The following is a 13,310-nucleotide window of genomic DNA, read 5'->3' on the forward strand; positions in this document are numbered from 1 at the left end:
TTATTTAATGTATATGAGTACACTGTTGGTGTCTTCAGACACACCAGAAGAGGGCATCAGATCCCATTACAGATGGTTGTGAGCCACCGTGTGGCTGTTGGGGATTGAACTCAGGACCTCTGGAAGAGCAGTCAGTGCTCTTAATCTCTGAGCCATCTCTCCAGCCCCATCAGCAGCAAGTGTTCTTAACCCATCTCTCTAACGCCACCTTACACTCTCAGCATTACTATTTCCTCATTGTTTCCTGCACACAACAAAACCTTTTTGTGTGTCTGAAACAGCTTTTCTATCTTATCTGCTTGTTTTGTACCTATCCATCTTTTTAGATATCCTTACCCGATGGGCCACTCAAGAGGTGGAGGTAGAAGGATCCGAAATTCAAAGTCATCATTGGATACACAGAGAGTTCAAGGCCAGCCTGGGCCACCTGAGACCCAGGCTCCACAGGTTTTCTGGCCACACATTCACTTGTCCCCTACAGTGAGAACAAACCCTCCTGGTTCTTGCCTTCCCAGAAGTTCCTGTATCACACACCACACTGGTTTTTTCTTCTTCACTGTCTTGTTTACTGACATAACTATCTGGCAACTAGATGTTAGTGCCTTCAAGGCAGATACTGACTCACAGTTATAACCCAAGAACAAGCCACACAAAGAGAACTTGGGGAGGGTAAAGAAGAAATTAAACACCAAAAATGTGGTTCATAATCTCTGCAGTGGCTGACTGAAGATCCCCACGGAACTAGGTGACTATGAATGGCTTCTTAAGATTTCAACTTGCATAAATGATGCAATTAAACATAAAATGTAAGCTCTTTATCAAACTGACTATAATGCATTAAGTAGGCTACTCCAGAAGTACAAGCTTATACTAATGGCATTTTTAGCAATACATATAAATGTCAGGAAAATTGATGTTGCAAGCAAGACTGACAAGGAATAGAAGGTGCCATAATGACAGATGACAGACGGAAGCAAAATTAATCAGCTCCTACTGGGCTTTCCTCTCCCATCACAAATAGTCTTCCTCAGATCCGAAGGTGAGGCCTGCACCGTGAGGAGGGAAGGATGGGAGAGCATGCAGAGCTCTGGCAAAATTTTACCTGTCTGCTTTGCTTAAAGAACTTGAAATGGCTTGGCGGTAGTGGCACACACCTTTAATCCCAGCACTAGGGAGGCAGAAGCAGGGAGATGTTTGAGTTCAAGACCAGTCTGGTCTACAGCTGAGTCCCAGAACAGCCAGGGCTACACAGAGAAACCCTGTCTCAAAACAAAAAACAAAACAAAACAAACAGAAGAGCAGTTGATCAGAGCAGGGAGGACCAGCACTTGAAAAGCAGAAGGAACTGAATGACTGAAAGGGACAAATGCCTTCATTTTCTAAAAAGAAAAAAACAATCAACCCATGGCCACTTTTTCTTGGCAAAATTCTGGAACAGATGATTAGATGGATGGCTTATGAGTGTTTAGGATGAAAATGGGGTAGACAGCATGAGCTGGGTAAGCGGGACTGAATTAAGTGCTCTTGACTGAGATGGACCCTAGTGGGAGAGCATCAACGAGACCCTTGATTTGATCCTCAACATCACAAAAAGGTAATAATAATAATGAAATGGGGGCCAGTGGGATGGCTGAATAAGAAAGGCTGCCTGCTACTAAGCCTGACCTGAGTTCCATTCTGAGGACCCACCTGGTGGATGGAGAAAACTGACTCCTGCCGGCTGTCCTCTGTTAACTGTAGTGTGTCATGGACACAAACACACAATACATTTGAAAAATAATTAGAAGATTAAAAAAAGCAAATATATAGAAAACAAACCTATAGACAACATTAGGGGGAAAACTCAAAGCATTTGTGCTAAGATCAGAAACAAAGTAAGTGTTCACTTCCTGTTCTCTTACATAATATGGTACTTGAAGTCTTGTCTAGAACAGTAAGACAGAAAAAAATAAAATGGATACAAACAGGAACAGAACATGTCAAACAATCCCCAGCCTACGTTTAAGAGACCCACAGATTCTACCAGAAAACTCTTAGAATTGAAAACATCTTCAGCAAACAATCAGGTTACAAAAATCAACACACAAGAATCAGTAACCTTTCCATATTCTAATACAAACATGCTGAAAGCCAAGTCTCGAAAACAGCTCTAGTCACAAAATCTTAAAGAAATAACTTGGGGGCTGGACTGATGACCAGGACAGTAATGTGGCTGCTGTATGAGGTGACAACATATATTCATATACCCATCATGCATGTGAAGCTACATGCTTTGGTGTATCCCTGTGTTCTCAGTGCTGTGAGGCACAGGAGAACCCTGGGACACGCTGGCTAGCAAGGCTAGCCAGATCAACAATACAGAGTAATGAGGAAGACATCCGGTATTGACCTCTGGCCTCACCATGTATGCGCACATACATACCCCTAATACATACACACAAGTACACACAAGAATAAAATGAAGAGGGCCAGGTATGATGTTTCATGTCTTTAACCTCAGCATTTGGGAAGCAAAGGCAGGTGGGTCTCTGTGAGTTCAAGGTCAGCCTAGTCTACAGAGACAGGACAGCCAGGGTTAAACAGTGAGACTGTGCTTCAAACAAAACAAATGAAAGTGACATACATACTGGGCATACATTCCACAGCGGACTGCAGGAATTCTGGGAAACAGGAAATATCTTACAACTTTTCCCTTCACCATGTGCCACTTTCCATAGTGAGGCTGCTGAAACAAATGATGTCCATCCTCCTCTCTGCTACTATGTGGAACCTGCTCGGACCAGGAGGACCAGGAGGACCTAACAACTTTTTTCAGCTGAGTATTGCTTTGGCAGAAATTCACCGCATAAACTACTGCTGCTCTCAATGTCCCTGAGAAGCTTCTCTTTTGAACTGGGCAGTAGTCGGCGCAGACACGCGTAACTGGCCAAAGGGTTGAGAATTCGTCACTACTGAGTGCTCAGCCCTAAACAGGACATCTGATTAACTCCCTCATCAGACTCAGGGAACATCAGTCAAAAGGGGCCAGAAAGAAATGGAAGTGTGGGCTGGAGAGATGGCTCAGCGGCTAAGAGCACTGATTGCTCTTCCAGAGGTCCTGAGTTTAATTCCCAACAACCACATGGTGGCTCACAACCATCTGTAATAAGATCTGATGCCCTCTTCTGTGTACTCACATACATGAAATAAATAAATCTAAAAAAGAAGAAGAAGAAATGTACGTGTGCTGTGAGGTGCTGTCCTCTAGACACAGGGTGGCCATTCATTTATACATTATAGCAGCTGTGGTAACTGCACCACATCTGCGCAAGACAAAGCCTGATCAAATTCCAGCATGGATGAAAAGGGTAGCACTGAAGACCCCCCATACTCGGGAGACCCTTCCTCAAGTCTCAGGAAATCACGACCACCCAAAGATCACAAGAAACCATACCTGGATGCAATCAGCAGAGGTTTATTAGGGAAAAGAGCTGGCAGCCAGCGTTCTGACTACACACTCACTCAGGAGTAGGGTCCGACCGCAACATCTAGTCCGTGGAGGGTTTTAAAGGGAAAAACCACAAACCAGGGGAGTGGGGAGGGGGTGAGAGGTTGCCAAGGATACATAACATAAGAATAGCGAAACATTCCAGAGAAACTCACCCTGAATGGTTAGTGTCATGTGGAAATCACCCTGCATTCTTCTCAAAAATGTGGTTTTTATCATGTCATTGTGTCCTATCCTGCCATTACCAACTATTTCAGATTAACTATCTTCTGGCTATAGCCCCACCTAGGTGGCAGCATCTTTATCTGTAGTCAGGAATGTGTCTTCCTGCCTTGGGCCTCTCCCACCCATAGGTAGGCCTACTGCTTGAGGCTTGATTCAGGGGCAGTGTCCTCCTCCCGGAATGTGCCCCAGGAAAAGTGAAGGCCTGAAATCTTATTTTCAGTTCCTCGTTCTGGAATCTGCACTTTTCTGCTCAGGTCTAAGGGCAAAGAAATCTACACATATTTCATAAAATGGCCTTTATAATTTTTCACTCTACAGCATAAGGTCTCAAAACTAGCTGAAGAGCCATCTGCAGTAGATGGCTACCGGTGGAGGGTGTGGCTACTGGTATGTTGCTAATATTCCAGTGGATGGGCCCATACCCATGTGAATATGGGCAGCACACATTGAACTTCATGGGTTTTTTTGTTTGTTTGTTTGTTTGTTTTTGTTTCGTTTTGTTTTTTGTTTTTTGAGACAGGGTTTCTCCGTGTAATCCTGGCTGTCCTGGAACTCACTCTGTAGACCAGGCTGGCCTCGAACTCAGAAATCTGCCTGCCTCTGCCTCCCAAGTGCTGGGATTAAAAGCTTGCACCACCACTGCCTGGCTAAGACTTCATGGTTTTGTTTTGTTTTAATTTAAATAATTTTTCATACAATATATTTTGATTATTTTTTCTCTCCCTCAACTCCACCCAGATTCTTCCCACCACCATACCCACCCAACTTTATATGTTCCCCACCTTCTCTCAATAAATAAAATCAAGAAGACCTGAAGTTGGGGGAAAACCTTCATTCAGGGTTACTAAAGGTGGAGTAATGGGGGTAGATATGATCAAATTATACTGCTTGTATGAAATTATCAAAAAATATCATTTTAGAAATTCCAATTCTGGGGCTGAAGAGATGACTGAGTAGCTAAGAGCACTGACTGTTCTTCCAGAGGTCCTGAGTTCAATCCCAGCAACTACAGGGTGGCTCACAACTATCAGTAATGGGATCTGATGCCCTCTTCTAGTTTGTCTGGAGACAACTACAGTGTACTCATAAATAAACCTTAAAAAATAAATAAAATAAAATAAATCTTTAAGAAAAATGAAAATTGCAATTCCATTCTTCACAGAAATAGAAAACAAAACCCTAAAATTCATATTGAAGCATAACATATATCCCAATTAGGCAAAACAATCCTGAGCAAAATCCATTAGACAAAGACCAAAAACAATGCTGGAGGCACTGTTGCATGTGATTCAAAGCAGACAACCAAGCCATAGTAACAAGAAGGGCATGAGAGACGTGACCCCATATTCTGAGAGGATCATGGTGGTGTAGGGTCACCTAATATGTTTCAAGAGCCCTGCCTAGCCCAAGAATGCTGTAAATATGAATAAGAAGAATAAGAAGGCTATGGGGAGAGTGGCTAAGTGGCCCAGGGTGGAACAGGGTATGATACTTACTGTCTTCTAGAGCCTGGATGAAATCGCTCCAACAGGCGATCTTGAACTGGACTTCAGTGAGGAGGGAGTCTGTCCCCAGAATCAGACAGCTTAGCAACAGGTGATGGAGCCTGTTCAGAAGATGCTACAAGATGTTAGGGATGATAGTGTATAGTCCCCTCTTGCATTGAGAAAGCAGTTTGAAAGAAATATAAATGCTTCTTTCTAAATGAAAACGTGTGTTTTCAAAACACAGCGGAAGCAAAGGAAGCCTCTGCATTCCAAGCACTCTCTACTGACCCAGCCTTTGCTGCAAAGGTGGTAGACAGGGGTGTAGGAAGCTAAGGAATAAGAACAAAAACTCACTATTATAATTCACGAGGAAACAAAGACTTTAAGTTAGAATGGCTCACCAAACAAAGCCTCACAAAGCTAAAAGTTTGGACTGGCAAGGTGCTTCAGTAGATAAAGATGTTTGTTGTCCATCTTGATGACCTGAGTTCAATTCCTATCACCTATGGTAGGAGGAGAAAAATTACTCCTGCAAGTTGTTCTCTGATCAGTGCATTTGTGTGTGTGTGTGTGTGTGTGTGTGTGTGTGTGTGTGTGTAAGTGTGTGTGTGTGTGTGTGTGTGTATAAGTAATAAATAAATGTAAATATTAAAATAAAGCTGGAGCTGAGGATGTATCTCAGTGGTAATGCACTCACCTAGCACGTCCAAAACCCTGGGTTCAATCCCCTGTATGCCAGACACAGGCCCTTAATCCCAGCACTTGGGAGGCAGAGGCAGGTAGATCTCTGTGAGTTTGAGGCCAGCCTAGTCTACTTGCTTTGTAGCAAGTTCCAGGTCAGCCAAGCCTACATAGTAAGACCCAATCTCAAAACAAAACAACAGTAGCAACAACAAAAAAGACTGTAAGGGGTTTGAAGATAGTAGGACAGGACATGTGATATAAAAGTCAGCAAGGGACAATACTGGAGGTTAAAGGTTTAAACAGGGGTGGGACAGGTGAACTGGAGAGGGGCTAAGGTAGGGATGGGTTATTCAAATCCAAGAATGTATGAAAAGTCTTTATGAAAACTTGCTGGTCATGGTGGCACATACCTTTAGACCCAGCACTTGGGAGGCAGAAGCAGATGGATCTCTGAACTCGAAGCCAACCTGGTCCTCTTGAAGAGCAGCCAGTGCTCTTAACCACTATACCATCTCTTCAGCCCCCTTTGATCAATATTTAATCAGAACAACAGAGAAACAAATTAAAAGAACAACTTATAAAGATTCTGTCTCAAAATTAAGAAGTAACAATAGGGTGTTATGCAGGTATATGGCTTAGTAGTAGAGCATTTGCCTAGCATGTACCAGGTTTGCTTGACCCTCGATATTGTGATGAACAAATAAATATGTGCCTAAGTATGTTATAAGGAGGATCGATTCTTCTCCCTTATTAAAATTTAAAATAATACCAGGGCTGGAGAGATGGCTCAATATGGTTAAGATCACTGACTGCTTTTCCAGGGAACCTGAGTTCAATTCCCAGAACCCACATGGTAGTTCTCAACTGCCTGTAACTCCAGTTCCAGGGGTCTGACATCTTCACACATCTATACATGCAGGCAAAATACCAATACACATAAAATAAAATAAAATAATTTGTAAAATACCTACTGCAGACAGTTGGCTTTTTAATTTTTGTTTTGGGTATATAACCAAACATGTCATACAGGTGTGTAGTAAGACTGAGCTATGTTCTCATTCATTCCCTTAGACAGTTTTGGAGGGACCAGGAGCACAGCTCACTGGTAAAATGTGTACATAGCATGTATCAGAACCTAGTTCAGCCGGGCGGTGGTGGCGCACTCCTTTAATCCCAGCACTTGGGAGACTTGGGAGGCAGAGACAGGCGGATTTCTGAATTCGAGGCCAGCCTGGTCTACAGTGTGAGTTCCAGGACAGCCAGGGCTACACAGAGAAACCCTGTCTCGAAACAAACAAACAAACAAACAAACAAACAAGTTAGCTTGGCTATGTACTCATTGCTATTCATCACTGCCATTGCTATAGAAATAGAGCAAGAAAATAATGTGGCTCTATATCTTTATTTTTAAGAGGTATTTGATGGATATTAAAAGGTAAGGATGGTAGGTGATCATATAACTTGTTTTAAAATATAACTCTTTAGCCTTTTAAAAAACTCTATGGCTTTATTAATTAAATATTTTCATAAATGGTTTACTATGAAAAATCAAGGAGGAATGTTCATTAAATTTGTAGATAACAATTACCAGTAGACTGGTGTACACAGAACTCCAGGCTGGGGCTTCATAGAGAGACCCTGTTTCAAAAATAAAACCAACTTGTTTTTTGTTTTGTTTTGTTTTGTTTTTTTGTTTGTTTTTTTGTTTTTTTGTTTTTTGTTTTTGTTTTTTTTCGAGACAGGGTTTCTCTGTATAGCCTTGGCTGTCCTGGAACTCACTCAGTAGACCAGGCTGGCCTCGGAACTCAGAAATCCGCCTGCCTCTGCCTCCCAAGTGCTGGGATTAAGGGCGTGTGCCACCACTGCCCGGCTAAAACCAACTTGTAGAGGCAGAGGCAGGCGGATTTCTGAGTTCAAGGCCAGCCTGGTCTACAGAGTGAGTTCCAAGACAGCCAGGACTACACAGAGAAACCCTGTCTCGAATAACCAAAAATAAATAAATAAATAAATAAATAAATAAATAAATAAAACCAACTTGTAAATAACAAAATTGGGATTAGAAGGTGATAAGCTGAGAACAAAGAGACTTGCATATGGCCCAAAGAGGCTGATCAGAGAAGTGATGCAAAGAAATGATATGTGTACTTAAAAACAACACACCCGATGATGAGAACCGGATTTACTTGTATTTCCAGTGAAATAAAATTAGAACTTCTTAAATACATGCTCAAAATTATCACTTACCATTTATTTATTATTACTACTATAAGCACTTGCTTATTACTGTGCAAAAGTACCCAGCAAGTATTAGTAGGACCAATTATAACATAATTGATGCAGGACCAACTATGGTCCTCATACAAAATGATGTGAGAGGGGCCCGGGAAAGTAGCTCAGTGATGGAATGTTTGCTCAGTGGTTGTGTTAAGGTTTGAATGTGAAATGCCCAGCTCATGTATGTGAACACTTGGTCCCAGCTAGCATCACTAGGAGTGTAACCTTTAGGTAGTAATGCTTAGTTGGCCAATGTGGGTTGCTGGTGGGAAGGTCTGAGGATTATGGTCCAGTTGCAGGTCCATTAGAAAGTCTGTGTCCTGATCTGTCAGCATGTAATGAGTTATACTCCAAGCTCCAAAATCATGGTTGAGTCACCAGGTACCACACATTCCCTGCCCTGATGCTCTGTATCCTGAATCATGAGCCAAAATACACCTTTTTAGGTTGTTTCTGTCAGGTATTAGGTCATGTCACTGAGAATAGTAACTAATACACTTAGCATAAAGCCATGGATTTGATCCCCCCCCCAAACACACTCATACACAAGCAAAGCACACCAAGAGATAAAATAGCATACAGTGTTTATTCCCAAACTGCTTCCTTGAACAAAAAAATCCTGGAGACTTTATTTGGCCAACAAACACATACTCATATAAGGAGGGCATATTCCTGGGTTACTTAGTTTAAATCAAGAAGGGATGATGGGAGACATGCTTTTGAGAATGCTCAGATCAAGATCATAGAGAAGGGATTCAAAATGTTAAAAATAGTGGTCCTGAATGTGTCAGGACTTGCTTAGTTGCATCCTAAAGGTGGCACTTGATCTGTTTTTAAGCTTCAGGTAAAGTACAAAAAGGCACAAGTAGTGTTGACACAAAAACCAGCTCTCATCTAAAGGGAAGAAGAGAGTTTATTCTGGAGCCAAAAATGAATGATCGTGACCCAGGAACATAGATTTGGATCTCCCCAGATAGCATGGTCCACTGTGGAAACAGTTTCATGAAACTGCTTTTTATAACAGAACAAAGAAAGTAATAAATTAAGGCATTTAAAAACTACATTTGGTGGAAAGGTGAGAAGCTATCAGTTTCTGGTGGCCTGTTTAGTCCCTTGGTGGAGATAGGGTTCTGTCAAGTTCTGATCAAAGGCTTTTTAACAGCTTAGGGGGATGTTAGATATGACACAGGTGATGGGCAATGAAAGACTCCTTAGGGGGTGCCTAAGTTAGATTCTAATTAAGTTCTAGACCTGCAACATTCCAAACTCTCCAGGCATTGAGGTTTTAGTTAGTCAATCAGACTTTGTAGACACAGCTTCTTTTCAGGAATTCTCCCTCACAATACACAGATTATTTCCAGAGTCTATCTAATCCCCCAGTGAACTGGTCTCAGAAGCTGGCTTTACTTTGTATGCTGATTTAGGTCAGTATCTAATGCCCAGGGTGATTATATCTTATTGCCAATTTAATTTCTACATCAGGATGTTTTAGAGCTAGTTCCTTTTTGAAAGGACCTTCCATATGGCATTTCAAATGGCCACTTGCTTGAGCTTCCCTATGGGCAGCTTTGACTGTGGTTTATGGTGTTAGTGCAGGGCCATTGAGATGATCTCACTGTGTAACCCTGGCTGGTCTGTTTCTATGTAGATTAGTCTGGCCTCAGACTCACAAGAGATCCACCTGCTTCTGTCTCCCTCTGCTGGGATGAAAGGTTGCACTATCACACAGGATAGGGTCTGGAACTATCTAGTTCAGGATCTGAAACAACAAGCTGTTTGCTCTAGCCTCTCAAATGTTGGGGTTACAAGCAGGAGCCCTCATGCCCCACTTAACACCAGCAGTTTTATACTGTCATAGTCACTTAAGTACAAAATCCTATCCTACTATACAAGAATTTTTTCATATAAAAATCCATTTTAGTTGTCTTCACCAAAAGGAGCCAGATGTGGCGGTGCACAATTTCAACCTCAGCATTTGGAAGGCAGAAGCAAGCAGATCTCTGCATTTTGGACAGCCTGGTCTACATAGCATGTTCCAGGCCAGCCAGAGTCACATGGTGAGATCCTGTGTCTAAGCAACAAAAGAAAATATTGTCATAACCTCCTTTTCATTTCTCATTACTTATTGATTTCTTTTTTTTCTTCCTTCCTTTCTTTCTTTCTTTCTTTCTTTCTTTCTTTCTTTCTTTCTTTTTTTTTTTTTTTTTCAAGACAGGGTTTCTCTGCGTATCCCTGGCTGTTCTGGAACTCACTCTGTAGACCAGGCTGGCCTTGAATTTAGAAATCCACCTGCCTCTGCCTCCCAAGTGCTGGGATTAAAGGTGTGCGCCACCACTGCCTGGCTACTTACTGATTTCTTTCTGTTTTGTTTTATATAGTTTGAAATAATTTTTTTTTCACCAGGACCATGATTATTGTGTTTGAGCTATGAAGTGTCTGTCAAAAGAAATCCTCTCATTACAAACCAACACAAGGAGACAGCCATTTTCACAACAGCTTTACAGCTTGATACAAACGACACCACCTACAGTTTCTCTGACTTCATGCAGGTAATGAATTAGGCTGAATTACAGTATTTATTTGGTAGGCTTCAGAACCAGTGTATTTGGTACATTCAAAGTGTATTTTGATATCAATGAGAACAGAAGATAGACATTGATTGGCAAGGCAGTTCTGGATAAAAGATGTTTCTCTCTTGGCTAAAAACTGACATGCCTATAGCCTTTTCCTCGCCAGACACCAGAGATGCTGGAAGTGCTTAAGCCAAAAGTCTCTCTGGTTTCACCACAGCCAGAGGTGAGATGCTAGGAATGGGTTTGGTTCTTCCTTATCTCTTTTCCCTAAAAGAATACTCTTCGCTGAAAACCACAATGAGGAAGTGACTAAACCCATGAAGAATGAAAACTGGTCTGCTAGTCCCTCCGCCCCTGCCCCCACCTATTGAGGCCTAATTAACTCTAGAGCAGTGAGGTTAAATGCTATTCCTCTGCCAGAGGCCCTGCCCTGCTCTACAGGATTTCTGTCTTCTTTCTTTCCTTTAAGCCCCATATAAGCTCCTTTTCTAAAACTCACCTTCTGTGGTCTGTAGATTTCATTCTTTGAATTCAAGAGACAAATTCCTAGAAGCCCCTGGCTTAGATTAGCACTGGTGGCCATTGAGTTTCTGGGGTGCTAGCCTCTTAAGATAAGTACAACAGAGCCAAGAAAGGCTCTGTTGCTCTCACAGCCACCCCCTAAATTCCCTTGTCAATATCCCAAAGAAGTAAGGCTTGCAAATAGGCTTCTTTTATTCCAAACCTTAATTACTAATACTAACTTTCAGGCCTGACAACATTACACTTTATACATAATGAAACTGTGCTAGTTTTTCTCATTGCCCTGATAAAATATCTGACCAAAGCAATTTAGAAATTGTTTATTTTGGCTCAGGATTCAGCCCTTCATTTAAGGAAAGGCAGAGGAGTGGGGATGTGAGGTGGCTGGTTACATTACATCTGCAGTCAGGGAGCAGAGACAGATGGAATGCTACTACCGCTCTGCTCACAGAATGGTTCCACTCACACTCAGGGTGGGTCATCCCTCGTCAGTTAAACATTTCTGGAAATACCCTCATAGCAACATCTGTGTCGTGTTTCCATGGTGACTCTAAATCAAGTCAAGCTGGCACTGAAGATTAGGCATCAAAGATTTCTTTATTTGAGACAGGATCTTACTATGTAGCCCTGGCTGGCCTGAAACTCTCTATGTAGACCAGGCTGGCCTTGAACTCAGAGAGTACCCCTGCCTTTGCCTTCTGAATGCTAGGATTAAAGGTATAGACTACACAGATAGGCTTCTACAGGTTTTTAAAGATTTATTTTGCCGGGCGGTGGTGGCGCACACCTTTAATCTCAGCACTTGGGAGGCAGAGGCAGGTGGATTTCTGAGTTCGAGGCCAGCCTGGTCTACAGAGTTAGTTCCAGGACAGCCAGAACTATACCGAGAAACCCTGTCTTGAAAAACCAAAAAAAAAAAAAAAAAAAAAAAAAAAAAGATTTATTTTAATACCTATTTATGTGTATATGTGTGTGTGTTTGTGTGTGTGTCTGAGAGCATGTATGTGCAACACATGTATGTAGACACCCATAGAGTTCAGTGGATTCAGATCCTTTGGAACTGAAGTTATGGTTGGTATGAGTCACCATGTGAGTGTTGGGAACCTAACCTCGGTCCTCTGCAAGAGTAGTAAGTGCTCTTAACCACTGAGTCATTTTCCCAGTCCCTAAAAATGCTGATTTTTAAGCTACATGTATATGTGCAGATGAATACAGGTGCTCCTGAAGGTCAGAGATGTCAGATTCCCCTGGAGCTGGAAGCAGTTGTAACCCAATAGCAGGAAGTACTTGTAACTTGCCAAGTCATCTTTCCCTACACAGGTTTTAAAATGGCTCTGAAAGGGTTAAACAGGTTATAGGATTCAAAAAGCCTGACTAAAGACAAGAACAGAGAGCAGATGAGGATGCAGAGGGAGGCACTGCAGGTGATTAGATATGTTTGTAGTTAAGTCATTTCCTCCTGTGGTATTACCTCCATCCTGATGAAGCAGCAGCAGCTGTGGTGACCACAGAAAACCTTGGCCTGCAGTCCTTCCACCAAAATGTCAGGGAAAAGTCAATAGTTAAGTCTGTGTTGATAGTAATGGATGAAGGGCTAGCATTCTCTGGGAGAACAAGGGGGAAGTTCAGGATGCTCTCACTTGAGAGTTCTGTCACTATGCCCTTCTGCCCCAGGTATACCAATTCTGAGCTAGCTGGGGTCTTGGGTGTGTGTGTGAGACAGAGAATAATAGGAAGGATGAGACTTTCTGGTATTGAAGTTGCTCTGGAGTCAGCTATGTTCCTGTAAGTGATGTCAATAAACTGATGAGGTCACCAAGATGGACTTGGAAGAAACCCTTTCTTAGCCAGGCAGTGGTGGCGCATGCCTTTAATTCCAGCACTTGGGAGGCAGGGGCAGGTGGATTTCTGAGTTTGAGGCGAGCCTGGTCTACAGAGTGAGCTCCAGGACAGCCAGGGCTACACAGAGAAACCCTGTCTCGGAAAACAAAAAACAAAACAAAAAAAGAAATCCTTTCTTTGGTCTGTCAGTATCTTCTCTGGGGTAAAAAGACATAG

Source organism: Arvicanthis niloticus, chromosome 7 (assembly GCF_011762505.2).
Source record: "Arvicanthis niloticus isolate mArvNil1 chromosome 7, mArvNil1.pat.X, whole genome shotgun sequence".
NCBI lineage: Eukaryota > Metazoa > Chordata > Mammalia > Rodentia > Muridae > Arvicanthis > Arvicanthis niloticus.